Below are 14,829 nucleotides of genomic sequence, written 5' to 3'. Positions count from 1 at the left end.
AATCTGATCTTTTGTGCTTCCTTGCGGTCATCTGGTAGCTTTCCTTCTTTCAGGAATACAACAATTGCATCCATCCAGCTTGGTCCTATGTCTACACACATTGCTTCGCGCTCTGTGGTCAGTGGTTCGATGCTTGGGCCCGACAAGTAATAAACCATTATTGTCCTTGCTTTTCCAGGTTGTACTGCACTAGCTAGGTTGGCCAACGCATCAGCGTGGCTGTTATCAACTCAGTTTGCCTGAAGTAGTTGGCAGTTCTGAAATAAGGCTGACAGTCTGATGACTTCCTTTGTGTAGGTTGACATTCGTTCATCTCGGGCTGTAAACTCGCCTGTTGTCTGGTTAACTATTAGTTGTGAATCACAAAAAACTATTACCTCATCTGCTTGCACTGTTGCTGTCAACGTCAGTCCTGCAATGAGTGCTTCATACTCTGCTTCATTGTTTGAGGCCTTGAACCCCAAACGAATTGATTGTTCTAGTACCTGCCCATCTGGGGATATCAATACTACTCCTGCCCCCGCTCCTTGTCGGTTTGAATTCCCATTAACAAACAGTCGAAAAGAGTCGCCGATGTAAATGCTGCAGCTTCTGAGTTTGTCCTCTTTCCTTTGTTCTTTTGTCTTTAGCTATGCTTCTCCTTGCTTGGTTAGACATCGCTCATCCTGGCTCAACGGAGCCCGATGTTCGATGGATTCTGGTGTGAACTCGGCCACGAAGTCGGCCAGAACCTAGCCTTTGATTATTGTCCTTGGCCTGTACTCCAGGTCATGCTGGCCTAGGGTGACTGCCCACCTGGCTATTCTTCTGTCAAGTCTCCTTGTTGCAGTAAAGACTTCAAGGGGTGTTCTATTAGCACCACAATTTTATGGGCTTGGAAGTAATGGTTCAACTTCTTTGAAATCATTACTAAAGCTAGTGCCAATTTCTCTAAGGGCAGATACCTCGTTTCTACATCGGCTAGGGTTTTGCTTACATAGAAAATAGCCCTTTGTTTCCCTTTCTCTTCTCGGATTAGTACTGCACTTATCGCATGTTCTGAAACGGCTAAGTACAGGAACAGCTCCTCCCCGGGTTCTGGATTTGAAAGAACTGGAGTTGTGGTCAAGTACTTCTTCAGGTTGGCCAAAGCGGCTTCGCATTTTTTTGTCCACAAGAAGTCTGTGGCTTTCTTCACCAAGTTGAAGAAAGGTCTGCACTTATCTGAGCTTCTATTGATGAATCTGTTTAGGGCTGCGGCCCTTCCAGTTAGCATCTGACCTGTTTTGTCGACGTCGGGCTCTTCAACTCTAGGATGGCCTTGATTTGATCTGGGCTGGCGTCGATGCCCCTTCTAGTTACTAGGTATCCTAAAAACTTACCAGATCCAACTCCAAATGTACACTTCGATGTATTGAGTCGGAGCCGATATGTTTTAAGGATTTCAAAGACTACTTTTAGATCGGCGAGATGACCTTCAGGCTCCTTGGTCTTAACGACCATGTCGTCGATGTAGACTTCTACTGTTCGGCTAATCAAGTGTTTGAACATTTTGGTTACCAGTCTTTGGTAAGTTTCTCCTGCGTTTTTCAACCCCAAAAGCATCACTCTGTAACAGTACATGCCTTTTGGGGTGATGAACGCGGTCTTCTTTTCGTCTGGGGGGTATATGGCTATCTGGTGGTACCCCCTGTAGGCGTCTAGGAAGCTCATTATTCAATGCCCTGAAGTGGCATCTACTAGCTGGTCAATCTTGGGTAGGGGAAAGCTGTCTTTGGGACAGGTTTTGTTGAGGCTGGTGAAGTCTACGCAAGCCTTCCATTTACCGTTCTTCTTTTTTACCACCACTGTATTTGATGGCCATGTCGGATAGTGTACTTCTCTAATGGCCCTGGCCTCCAGTAGTCTGTCTACTTCTTCCTCTACTACTTCGACGTGCATCAACGTCGGTCTTCTGGCTCGCTGAATTACAGGTTTGGCCGACCTGTCAACATTCAGTCTGTGGCACGTGACCTCGGGGTCAATGCCAGGCATTTCGTAGGGTGTCCAAACAAACACCTCAATATTTGCTCTTAAAAAAGTTTCCAACTCTTTTTCTTCTTTTTCGGCTAAGCCCGAGCCAAGAAGAAAGAAGCGTTCTTCATCCCCATCCTGGACGAGGATTTTCTTCAGTGCCTCCTCGCTCTTCTCGGCTGGCTTTTTGCTGACGTCTTCTAGGACTTCCACGTCCTCATCTTCAATTTCTGTCTTTTCTGGCTCTTGTATGCTGCAGGTAGATTTCATTGCTGTCATGTTGCAATTCTTCGCCTACAGCTGATCGCCTCTGACTTCCTCTGTCCCATGCTCTATTGGGAATCGCAATAGTTGATGCAATGTTGAGGGAACTGCCCCCCATTGCATGCAACCATGGTCTTCCCAAGATAATATTGTAAGGGGAGGGTGTGTTGATGATAGTGAATTCTGTCTTGATCTTCCTGGTGCCTGCCTGCACCTCCAAGCTTACTGTTCCCAGTAGCCATGTCGGAGTTCCATTGAACCCAACCATTGGGCCACTGGATTGTAACATATCATCTGGGTGAAGGCTGAGCTCTTTGTAACATCGGACATACATGATGTCACAAGAGCTGCCTTGGTCAATCAAAATGAGTTTCACTTGGCACTTCCCAACCTGGAGGAAAACTACCAAGGCATCATTGTGCGGATGCTGGACCATCTCTAGGTCGGCTTCAGCAAAGGTTATCATTGGTCCCTGGCACTCTTCTGCCCGATGTCTTTTCTCCCCGACTTGGTAGACATGTTGTAGGTGTTTTACCTTCTGGGTCTCTCCTCGGATTTCATTTTCGTTGACCTTCGAGTGGATTACGTTGATTACCCGAGGTCCTCCTGCCTACAGTTGCTGTGCTGGAAGATGTGGGGCTGTTGGTGCCTGAGGCAACCCTACCCGTTCTTCCCTTGTCCCGGTCTCATCGACAAGGTCTCTTAGATGTCCTTGTCTCACCAGGTCTTCCAAATATGTTTTCAGGGCTCTACAACCCTGAGTTATATTCCCATCTTCAATGTGGTAGGCACAATGCCTACCAATGTTTCTTCCCATGAACTCTCCTGGAGTCCTCTCTGGCATTCTAAAATAGGGCTGGTTCCGAATTTGATCTAGGACTTTGGGAATTGGGATTCGGAACACAGTTGTTACTGCTTGTGTGGCCCTCAGTTCTGCCTTTTGCCTACTCATTCCATTGTTACCTCGCCCTCATTTCGGCGAGCTGTTTCCTTTATCTTATTTTATCTCCCTAGTTCCTGACGTGTCTTCTTCGGCTCTAGCGTACTTCTCGATTCTCGCCATGAGCTCCTCCATACTTTTTGGCAATGTCTTTGCCAAAGACTTTCATAGTGGACAATTGTCTTTCAAGCCGTTCTTGAAAGATATGACTGTCACCTCTTGATTACATTCGGGTATTCGATTGAACACCTCATAGTATCTTTTTGCATAAGCCCTAAGGCCTTCATCCTTGCTGATCTTCAGAGCCATCAATGCGTCCACCCTTAATGGCTGCAGCTTGTTTGTCACAAACCTGGCCACAAACATCTCGGTCAGGCCTTCCCAAGTCTTCACGCTTCCCTTCGGTAGTTTGTGGAACCAATCTGATGCAATCTCCCCGAAGGATGAGGGGAACACTTTGCAAAGCAACGGCTCGTTCCCACTATACAATGCCATTGAGTTCAAATAGAGTCCAACGTGGAAGTTGGGGTCTGACTTACCATCGTATATTTGAAACCTCGGCATACTGAATCTCTTCGGTGCTTCAAACCTGTCTAATTCCACCGAGAATGGTGTCCTCGGCTTATCTGGGGAGGTTACCTCGGCGTATGCATTCTGTTACTTCCTCTTGAGGTAATCTCTTAAGTCTTCTTTGCTCCGCCCAGGAGCTCGGCTATCTTTTGACTTAGTTTTTTCGGTATACTATTTTCGGCCTCGTGGTGAGCCCTTTTCGATCTTTCTTCATGAGTTGTGTCGAAGCATAGTGCCTGCCCTTGAACATGCCGATGTCCTTTGGGGTCTGGCTCCTTTGTGCGATGCGTCCTCCGTGATTCTTCTCTCCTTGACTCCCTTCGTCTGACCTCCCTAGAAGGTCGGTGAGAGTATCTTTCGCTCCCGTTGTGCTGAGGGGCTATGGGGATTGTTTTTTGCCCTCCCTTCTGGGTATTGGCTGCTGGAATCGGCGTGTCCTACAGCGGGAATGGTGGCTGCATGATGTTATTTTGCATCATGAAATTGACGACCGACTGTAGGTCTGCCAATTTGTTTGCTATATCTCTTACCTCTTCGTCTCTCCGCAGGCACCTATCCTTCCATACCTGGAGGTCGTCCTCGTTGTAATACCCACTTTGATCTGGTTTCTTTGGTGCATCGCCAATCTGGCCGACGTCTTTTACTCCGTGATTTTGGTCACGAGTTTTTGCGTTGCATTCGTCTCCTGTGATATCAAGGTCAATTGGTCTCCCACTCCCAGCAGAAGTGTCGTCCCTAACCTTTTCTTTTTGTCCGTTACTGGCCATCTATTCTCCTTTCTTTCCCACAGACGGCGCCAAATTGTGTGAGTGATTTTCCGATCACACTGCCCAACCCAGTATTCAGCTGGAGAGCACTGGCAGAATAAATGACACTTGGCTAGCCTGTAACAGAAAGAAAAGATTCCGACGGTGGTTCGTCCACTCGGGGGCACTCCGACGATCAAGTCAGTATATCTCTCAAAGATAATTAATAGTGCTTAACTCACTAGACAGAATATAAATTGCGTACCTTAGACCCATGGGGTGCCTCTCTTTTATAGTTACCTCAATTCTAATCTCAATAGAAGCCTGACTTCTATGGATTCCTGTTCAGTACTTACTTTGGACTCCTCAAGAGATAAAGATAAACTCTCTAAGCGCTTTATCCTTATCTTGGCTAAGTCCCTTTCTTTATTCTAGGACTCTTGCCTCTTATCTCTTATCCACTTATCTCGGATTCCGATATCTTCGGAGATAATTTCGGCCTAACCGAGATTACCTCGGCATAACGACCAGGACACATGGCACCTCGGCTGACACGTCGGCGTCACCTTGCCACGTGTTGGCACTCAAAAATGTATCGCCACATTGATTATATAAACATTAATTTTTTATAAGTACTACCATTGGAGTCTCATGTTTTGGGGGGATTTAAATAATCATTAGCCTCTCTGATTGGTCACTTTGTAGCGCTCAGTTTGTCGTGGATCATTGACCTCTATTCTGATTGTCACTCTCGTGACCTCTGTTCTGTTCTGTTTTATACTGTGGTTATAATTGTTTTATTCATATTCTGAAATTCATTTATGTTATGTAAATTCTTTGTTCAACTCAAATTAAATAATGCACAATATTTTAGCCTAAATAATTATCCATGGTGATTTTATGCCCTATACTCTTGGTATAATATTTCTCACTCTACCATGTGCTTATAGCTGTTATTCCCTTTCAAGTGATGAAATGTAAAGAAAAGTGGAAAACTTGTATAATGGGACTAGCACATGACTTAATTTGGACATTTTGCTTTTTTTTTTAATAATTGTCCAACCATTGAGAACGAAAAATAAAAGTCTCGATGAATGTTTTTTTTTTTAAACCTTGTTGAGTATTGGATTATTTACTTGCCATTTAATTTATTTACTCTGCCTGCGCCATTTAATTTATTTACAATTAAAATTAATTAGCAAGTTGCGATTACAGCCCTAAGCACTCGGGGTTGAGTCGTGACATCAATGGATATTTAAGTCCTCCAATCATGGGACCTTTGGAGGGCCAGATATTTAAGTTCTAGGCTTGGGACCTTTAGAGGGTCATAAAGGTGACAACAAAACATAACAGAATAAAGGGTTAGTGAATATTTAAGCTCCCAAACATGGGACCTTCAGAGGGCCAGGTATTTAAGTCCCCAGGTTTGGGACCTTCAGAAGGCCACAAATGCGACAACAGAAGAGGATTGGTGGATATTTAAGTCCCCCAGCCATGGGCCTTCGAGGTGGTACTTATAAAATAATTGTCCAAAAACACATTTAATAAATAGTTGTATCCATGGGTTTTCCTTTTTAATTAAATAGGGTTCATTTAACAAATAATATATTTTAAAGACTAATATAAGTTGCAAAACATAATTTATATAAAACAATTTATGGTAGCTCAAATTATAATAAAACTCACCTCAAAATTAATCCCCAGCTTCAACTCTCTCATTTGTTAAGCACTTGTTTGTTTGCGCCCATTCCTTCCTAAAACATCTCCTATTTATAGGAGATCTTACAACAAGGCTGCATGCCAAATACATGGTTTCCACAAGGCTTCTAATCTATGTCTTACATATGGCTCATAATCCATGCCAAACACATGGCTCCATACACAATGTTAAATTGCAATTCGAAGAATTTCACACATTTTCCCAATTCACTTTGGCCCAAAAAAAAACCATAATAATTACATTATTATCTTTTAGTAAAACAAAATGATCCTTAATTTCAAATTAAATTATATTTTAGCACATAAAACTATAAAATTAAATATTATTTTCTAAGTATCAATTTAATTATTTTATATTATAAGGTAACTAATTTAGCTTAAGGTATTCAAAAATAGATTATCATATAATTTTCGTAAAAGGTATTATTCGAGGTATTATAATCTTCACTCGTTTTAAAATTTCGTGCTCAAAATTGATTTATAGGATTGTCTTTTTGTTTCTGCTGCGTACTCTGATAGAATTATTGCCTACTCTTTTTTTTTTTCTTCTTCTTGGACTTGATGTTCACCTTGTATCTCAATCTTCTTTGTCTTTTTTTTTGGTCTTTGGTTGGATTTTTAGCTTTTAATTTTAAAATTTTCATAATATCTAATTCTTTTTTTGTCCTAATCACCACTTTACGAACTAGTATGCTTTTGTTAAATTAGGATTTATTATACCAAATGGTTATTAAGACTAATTTAGAATATCCAATTCTTTTTTCTTTTTTTCCTTTTTTTCCATTGAGGCGTCGAGCACCTTCTTTTTTCTCTGTCCTCTTTCTTGTTTGGGAGTTGAGTACATATGTGTAGTTTCAACTCTCTTTTGTAAAATTTTGATCGGGGTTTGATTCCTGAAGTTTAATAAAATGTGTTTTGTTTCACAAATTCGAATGACATGAATGGCACATCACCTGAGCATGGAAAACATTTTGTTTTGAATTTTGAACTAAGAATGGTTGCATTTAAGTGAGTTCTGAATTAGCTGTTGAGCCTATAATTGACCAAAACATAAAATACAACTCGATGAAACAAAAACAAAGCAAAAATAACCTAAACACACCTACTAATACTTGCTGGAAGGAATAGGAAACAAAACAAAAATCAACGCCGGTCAACCGCGCAGATACTCGCCTGACCGACTGAAAGGTCCTGTTATATTGCCAGAGACAAACACTATGCATACAAAACAATAACCACTGCCTGTCAACCATCTGGTCGTCCGGTTAGTCGACCACCCAAAGGGTGGTTCAACCTCCTTCAACAGTTTTGTGTACAATTATTTCTATTGTATCGACTCCACTGGTCTCGGTATTATTCCTATTATTAGTCATTACTGCAAAGTAAAAGTTTTAATAAATCCAGTCCACAATTCCTATTTATACATAATAATTTCTAATCCTTACATTAATCATTGTTCACACAAAACATATTGCACACATTATTCTCAAAAACATGCCCTCAGCTTTTCTTTGCTGACACTCCGACATCACAATACATCAAATATAAGATATCACATACTATTTTATATATAATTATTCAAATTATGTATAAATACACAAAACAATAATATAAATAAATAGACTAACAAAATATAATATTTAGATATTGATCACCTTATCCCACTATTTAATTGTGCGTGCGTCCTATACTTTAATGTTTTTTATTTATTTTTTTGAAAGTTAACCATTGCTCTAATACCAATTTTGTGATGACCCAAACACGGTACACAGAGGTTAGATGTTGCGACAAGTCAAAAATTGACGTCATAACAAATTAATAACATAGCGTAGTAAAATAAAAGGGTACCAAAATATTTATTTAATTATAACATATACATTGGAGTTTTTATTTATTTACATTGCTAGAGTTATATTATACTTACAAAGTGTTTTGCGCCTACCTCACACATTGATCCTGCTACTTCCAACTTATGAATAAGGAATTAACACCCCTCCCTAAGCCTCATCACCTAAAAGTGTTTAACAGCTATAAACACATGGCAGAGTGAGAAATATTATACTAAGAGCATAAGGGTATAAAAATCACCATGGATAATTATTCAAGCTAAACAAAGAATAGTTTGGTTTGAACATATAATACAGAAATCATATAAGCAAAATAATTATAACCACAATATAGAACAGAACAAAGGGTCAATAGATATTTAAGTCCCCCAGATATGAGACCTTCAGAGGGCCAGATATTTAAGTCCACAAGCTTGGGATGGGACCTTTAGAGGGTCACAAAGTTGACAACAGAATAGAATAGAACAGAGGGTCAGTGAATATTTAAGTCCCTCAGACATGAGACGTCCATGGTGGTACTTACAAAATAATTGTTCAAAAACATATTTAAATAAACAGCTATATCCATGGGTTTCATTTTTTAATCAAATAGGATTCATTTAACAAATAATATATTTTAAAGACTAATATAAGTTGCAAAACATAATTTATATAACACAATTTATGGTAACTCAAAATATAATAATACTCACCTCAAAATTAAGCCTTAACTTCAACTCTCTCATTTCTCTTGTTGCTTGCTTGTTTGTTTGCTTCCACTATTTCCTAAAACATCTCCTAATAGGAAATTTTACAACACGGCTCCATGCCAAATACATGGCTCCTAATCCATGCCAAACACATGACTCTCATAAGGCTTCTAATCCATTCCAAACACATGACTCTAATCCATGCCAAACACATGGCTTCCACAAGGCATCTAATCCATGCCTTACACATGGCTCCTAATCCATGCCAAACGCATGGCTCCATACACAATGTTGAATTGCAATTTAAAGAATTTCACACTTTTTCCCATTTCACTATGGCCCCAAAAAAACCATAATAATTACATTATTAACTTTTTGTAAAACATAATGGTCCCTAATTTTAAATTAAATTATATTTTAGCACATACAACTATAAAATTAAACATTCTTTTCCAAGTATCAATTTAATTATTTTATATTATAAGGTAACTAATTTAGCTTAAGGTATTCAAAAATAAATTATCGTATAATTTCCGTAAAAGGTATTATTTGAGGTGTTACACAAGTGATGGATTAGGGATTGTCTACACATTGCCAAACTGTCTCAGAACTCTATCAGGGTGATATGGTTCAACTACTTCCAAATACTTTAGGCAACCGTGATAGAACGTAACTTGGTGACACGGATGGACATCTCTGCAACTCTGATAGGGGTCCTAAATAACCTACAAACAATAACAAATTTAAGATATAACAACCGAATTTTTTTTTATGAAATAAAGTTTCAACTTTGAAGGACTTTTTAACTTACATCGTGTACACCCAACCTATTAAGCTCCTTTTGAAAAGTCTGCAACTGTGCCTCTTCTCCAGACTCTCTCTGAGAAGTCCAATAGTAAATGTGTGGCATGTCTTGAGTGTAATTCATATTTAGGTGTGGTCAGAATCTACGAAAGTGTTCATAAATCCATCCCTCAAAGAGTGTCATTTAACTGGCTATTTGTTTCACATTGGGCCTGTTAGCGTACTCCAACTGTCTGTATAAGTATACTAATGTAGCAGCACCCTAAGATATGAAGGTACGGTCATTAAATCGGACAACAAACTCAAATAAACAATGGGGACCTAGTACTAGTCTTGTCACTAAAAAGTGTACAACCCAACAAAAATAACAAATATGCTCTACTAACACATGCAATTTTTTCCACTAAATCATCATCTATAACATTATGAAAGCGTGCCCTCAACCACTCAAGCCTCACTGAATTACCCCCAAGCACTAGACATCTCATGTCTGGCCTCTTGCTTATCAATTCCCAAGGTATTAATTACTAATGCAATGGCCCGCCTTTCTGACAACTTACGTACGCTAACAAATTTGTCTACAATGGAAGCCTTAGGATAGTGACGATATCGTCCAATGTGATAGTCATTTCTTTAACAGTCAAATGGAAGATGTTTGTTTCTGGTTGCCATTTCTCAACAAAATTGGACACAACAATTTTGTTGACGAAGCGGTACATGCAACATGCAAATGTAGCGTTGTTGCCTTGTTTCCACCACGGCTACGAACAAATCTTAGTCAAGTGATTGTGACACTTCAAGGCCCCCCCGTCATCGTCAGCATTCCAAATAGCTGCGGCAACATGACTTTTAAAACTTTTAAGAATTGATGGATTAGTTGGCCCTCTCGAAAATGGCTTAGTAAGGATATCTTCATCACCAATAGGGTCATCATCTATAGCAATATCATCTATGGCAATATGCGCATCATCATCATGCATTCGAGCACGTCCACGTCCACGACCACGTCCACATTCTCTAATTCACGGAGTCTTCTGTTCGAAGTTGTTATTAACTGATGTTGATTAAGACCGACATTCATCTGCATAAGGAAAATTGTTCTCGTCAACCCAATAGAGCATTTATGGTGAAAATACTCTAATAAAAATACAATGAAATAGTCAAATTGTAGTCATCAACCAATATAGCAATAACAATTAGTTGTGTTAACAATACTAATGGTAATAGTTACCATTTATATTATTTGTTTTATTTACCTAGTGTGGGAATACCAATCCTGCATAGATTTTTTTTTTAATCTATTGTTATGTATTGAAGTTTATAAAAAAATAAAAATAAATAAACACACCCATAAAATAAAATTATTGGAAAAGAGGAACCGAAAAGAGAAAAAAAAAATACCAAAAAGAATAAAATAAGAGCATAAATTTCAGTCAATAATATTGGCTTCCATGTTAGTGTCAATGTACCGCCATATATTTGCTTCGACTCCTATTCACAAAATCAAACTCTCAACAACACTTCAATCCTGTTATCCTTTAAACATAAGAAAACTAAGGTCCACCCAATCTTGGTGGTGTATGTAACTTGGTCTGAATAAATAAATAAAAACATTCGGAATTTCAGAGTCGAAAAAAATACATGTTTCAAAAATCAAATGTCGAACAAATTGACAGATTTCGATACGACAGAACTGAAATAATTTATTAAAGGGTAAATTACACTTACACCCCTGAGGTTTGGGTTTAATACATATCACCCCCTGACGTTTAGGAAATTACACTAATCCGTTGTCATTGTAATTATTTAGACGGAATGAAGACATTAAACTCAAGCACTTTTTTCTTTTTTTGCTTTGCTTTGCTTTTCTTTCTCTTTTTTTTTTTCCTTATTTCCTTTACCTTTTTTTTAAATGTAATTTCCTCTATTTTTCTACTAAGAGTTATTAACTTTTATATAAGCAGGAGGGTTTGTGAAATGAGACTATTAACCACAGGGGTGAGAATGTAATTTCCAAAACGCCAGAGGGTGGATAGTAATTGGATCAAATTTCAAAGGGTGTCAATGTAATTTACCCTTTATTAAATTTGGATAGTAACCTCGATTTTTTATTTTTTTCAGAACAAATTTGTCGAACTAATCAATTGTATTCAAAAGAAAATTTATGAATTAAATATATAATTTCAAAAAACCAGTGTCAAAAGCCCCAAACCGCAAAACTTCAAAGAAAAAACGAAGGTTTTATGGCAATAAAGTGCACAAAGATTTGAAAATGATAAATGTAATAACGAAATGGAAAGATGTCTCACTTTCAACAATGCAATGGAGGGTGTTTAATAGTGTTATCAATGGAAGTCTTCAATAGGATGGAGGTCTTTAATGGAGGATTGTGTCTTCACTTAACTTCACTTTGAATGTGGCCTTGAATGAAGGTTTTCACCGTAGCAGTGTAGGTCTATAAGTCTAGAAGCAGTAGGTCACTTAACAAGTGTATGAAATGAGGGTTGAAGAGGTGTGTGTACAATGGTATGAGTGAAGTGTATAATTGAAACATTTAGAATGTGGATTGAGAAAATTAATTAATAATCAAATTAATAAGTTTGTGCACTAAGATAACTAGGTGCGTGCAAATAAAATTTCTCGAATGAATGGGATAAAAAAGATAGTAAATTACAAGTACAACACTTGCAATTAATTTAAAATATAAATTACCCCTTTGTGATTTTAAAAATTACAAATACCTTATTGTTAGAAATTTTTATTTAACAAAATTAGCAGAAAAAATAAAATTTCTAACTACTCTCATATATTGCAATAAAATTACCTAAAATATTAATTTAAATATATTTGCAACATCATTAAAAATATTAATTGATTTAATAATTTATTAATAAAATGAGTCATTTGTTATAGGATTAGAACTTGAAGGGGTGGAATATAATTTCAAAAACTATAGGTTAATTCAAATTTTAAACAAATTTCAAGAGGCATATTTATAATTTACAGTAAAAAAAATGAATAAATAAATTTAATTTTCCTTTCTAAATAAGTCTTTTTTTTTTTTGTAGTTATAAAATTTTAATAAATTATTTATATTTTTCTCAAATACAATAGAGGTCAAATAAAATTTTAAATGTTCATATATAATAAAAAGAGAAAATTGTTGATAAAGCCAATCTAATAATTGGTTGAGGCATTGTGTCCGCTGAATAATATATTTTGGTTAGAAGTACACGCTTCGTGAAATATTGTAGTAAGAAGTACATTTTGTTGTTTTAGATGATATTTTATTTCCAATTTTGCCCTTTAAATATTTAACCTATTTGTTTAAATCTTTTTTTTATCTATTTAATCTTTTGAATCTATCTGTTCAAATTTGTATTTATCTGTCAATTTGTTTTTAATATCTTTAATTTATCTATTGAAATTCACCAAACTTTAATTTCCTTATCTGTTGAAATTCACCAAGACCATTTTTTCCTATCTGTTAAATTTTTTTATATGTTCAAAATTCTTTTTTTATTTGTTAAAATAACAATTCAATAAAGCAATCACAATATATATTTTTATCTGTTGAAACAAGGTCTGATCTGTTGAAACAATTCCATTCTTTGTTTTATCTGTTGAAACAACTCTATCTCTTTTCATTTTTTTTTTCTCTCTATCTGTCTGTCTCTCTCTACAAAAAGATATTGACACTTACTCCACCATAACTTTGTTAATTGTTTGAAACCATCTTTGTCATAGCTAATATTCTTTACACTTATTGCCTCTATTAAGTGCAAAATTTTAGTGATCTTGCAAGGATTCGTGAACCCACTCTCCATAAGATCTCTCTCGTAAAGATCTTAGAGATTCAACTAGTTTTGAAATAGAAAGAGAGAAGACAGGAGATAGAGGAAACTAAGCCAGCTAGTCTCTTCAATACAGTCTACAATGGTGCTGTGTCTTTTCTATGAGCCAGTTTCCAGGTATGCTCTATTTCTAGCCCATGGTATTGATGAAATTAGTTAGAACACTAAGGCAGTTCAGAATTCCGTGACTGACCTCAATTGATTCAATAAAGTCGTGAAGCTCGTAACTTTTACACCGTTCAAGTCCGCTCTCAACGCTCTCAACCAATGTAATGCTATTTCCGAAGATGAGGCAGTAAACATATTTTTTTCTTTTTATTTTATTTTTTTTCTATCTATATATATCTATGTATGTGTGTTATTTGCCGATCTGCCTGTGGTATAAGTGAAGAGAAGAGGTGACTTTGACGACGTGGAAGGAGGCGAATGAGATACCGATGTCGGCAACGGGAGAGCTTCTGTTGCTGTGAATGTGGAGATAAAGGTGGAGGTCAATGACGATATCGGAGCGAATCAGAAGTAAGACCAAACAGGCGTCAATAAAGAACAATGAGGAGTGAGAAAAAGACCAATAGAGAGAGAAAAATGAAGAATGCGTGTATGCGTAGGTAATCTTAATCTATTTGTATATGCATAGGAATTAGAGTCCAGATCATCTGTCATGGTTTTCTGCCATGCTTCCTGCAGTACTTCCAAAACGACGTCATTTTGGATCATTTTTGTTTTATTTAGTTTTTTTCCCCAGCTCTCAAACCAGAGAGACAAACCACCAAACCCATGCCCATTACCATTAAACTGGATGTCAAAAGCTTGAATTCAAACTCTCATGCCCATTACCATTAACAGAAGGATCACTCACACTCTTTAAACCACCAAACCCATTATAATTAAGAAACCCCAGACCCATCATTTAAATTTTCAGATCAACACAGTTTTTATGTCTAAAAACATACCCATTCATTACAAACAAAAATTCAGAGCCTAGAGGGCTTATCGAGCGATTCAAGCTTGTCAAATTCATAGACCATGTACCGAACGTCGTCATCTGAACTGATCAACACTAGAGGGGCTTCATCATTTGTCGATTGGGAGTTGGTTAAGATCCGAAATCTTCGATCGGAGTCTTGAAAAGCCGATGTAAACGATTGGGATGGTTGGGTCGTTGGCAACGAGAGAGAAATAGAGTCGGAGGAACTAAATATGGCCTCGCCGCCACAGTTGTCACTGCCCGTCCCCTTTTCGTCTTCGTCTCTGGTTTTCTGTTTTAGATGGTCTCTCTCTAGTTTTGGGAGCTGGGGGGAAAAAAAAAAGAAAAAGAGAGGTCCAAAATGACGTCGTTTTGGAAGCACTACAAGAAGCATGGCAGAGAACCATGACAGAGGATCTGGACTCATATGAATGGAC

The sequence above is a fragment of the Camellia sinensis genome, chromosome 12, assembly GCF_055761805.1.
Source record: "Camellia sinensis isolate YWXY chromosome 12, ASM5576180v1, whole genome shotgun sequence".
In the NCBI taxonomy this organism is placed as follows: Eukaryota; Viridiplantae; Streptophyta; class Magnoliopsida; order Ericales; family Theaceae; genus Camellia; species Camellia sinensis.
Note: the sequence above shows the minus strand (reverse complement) of the source record.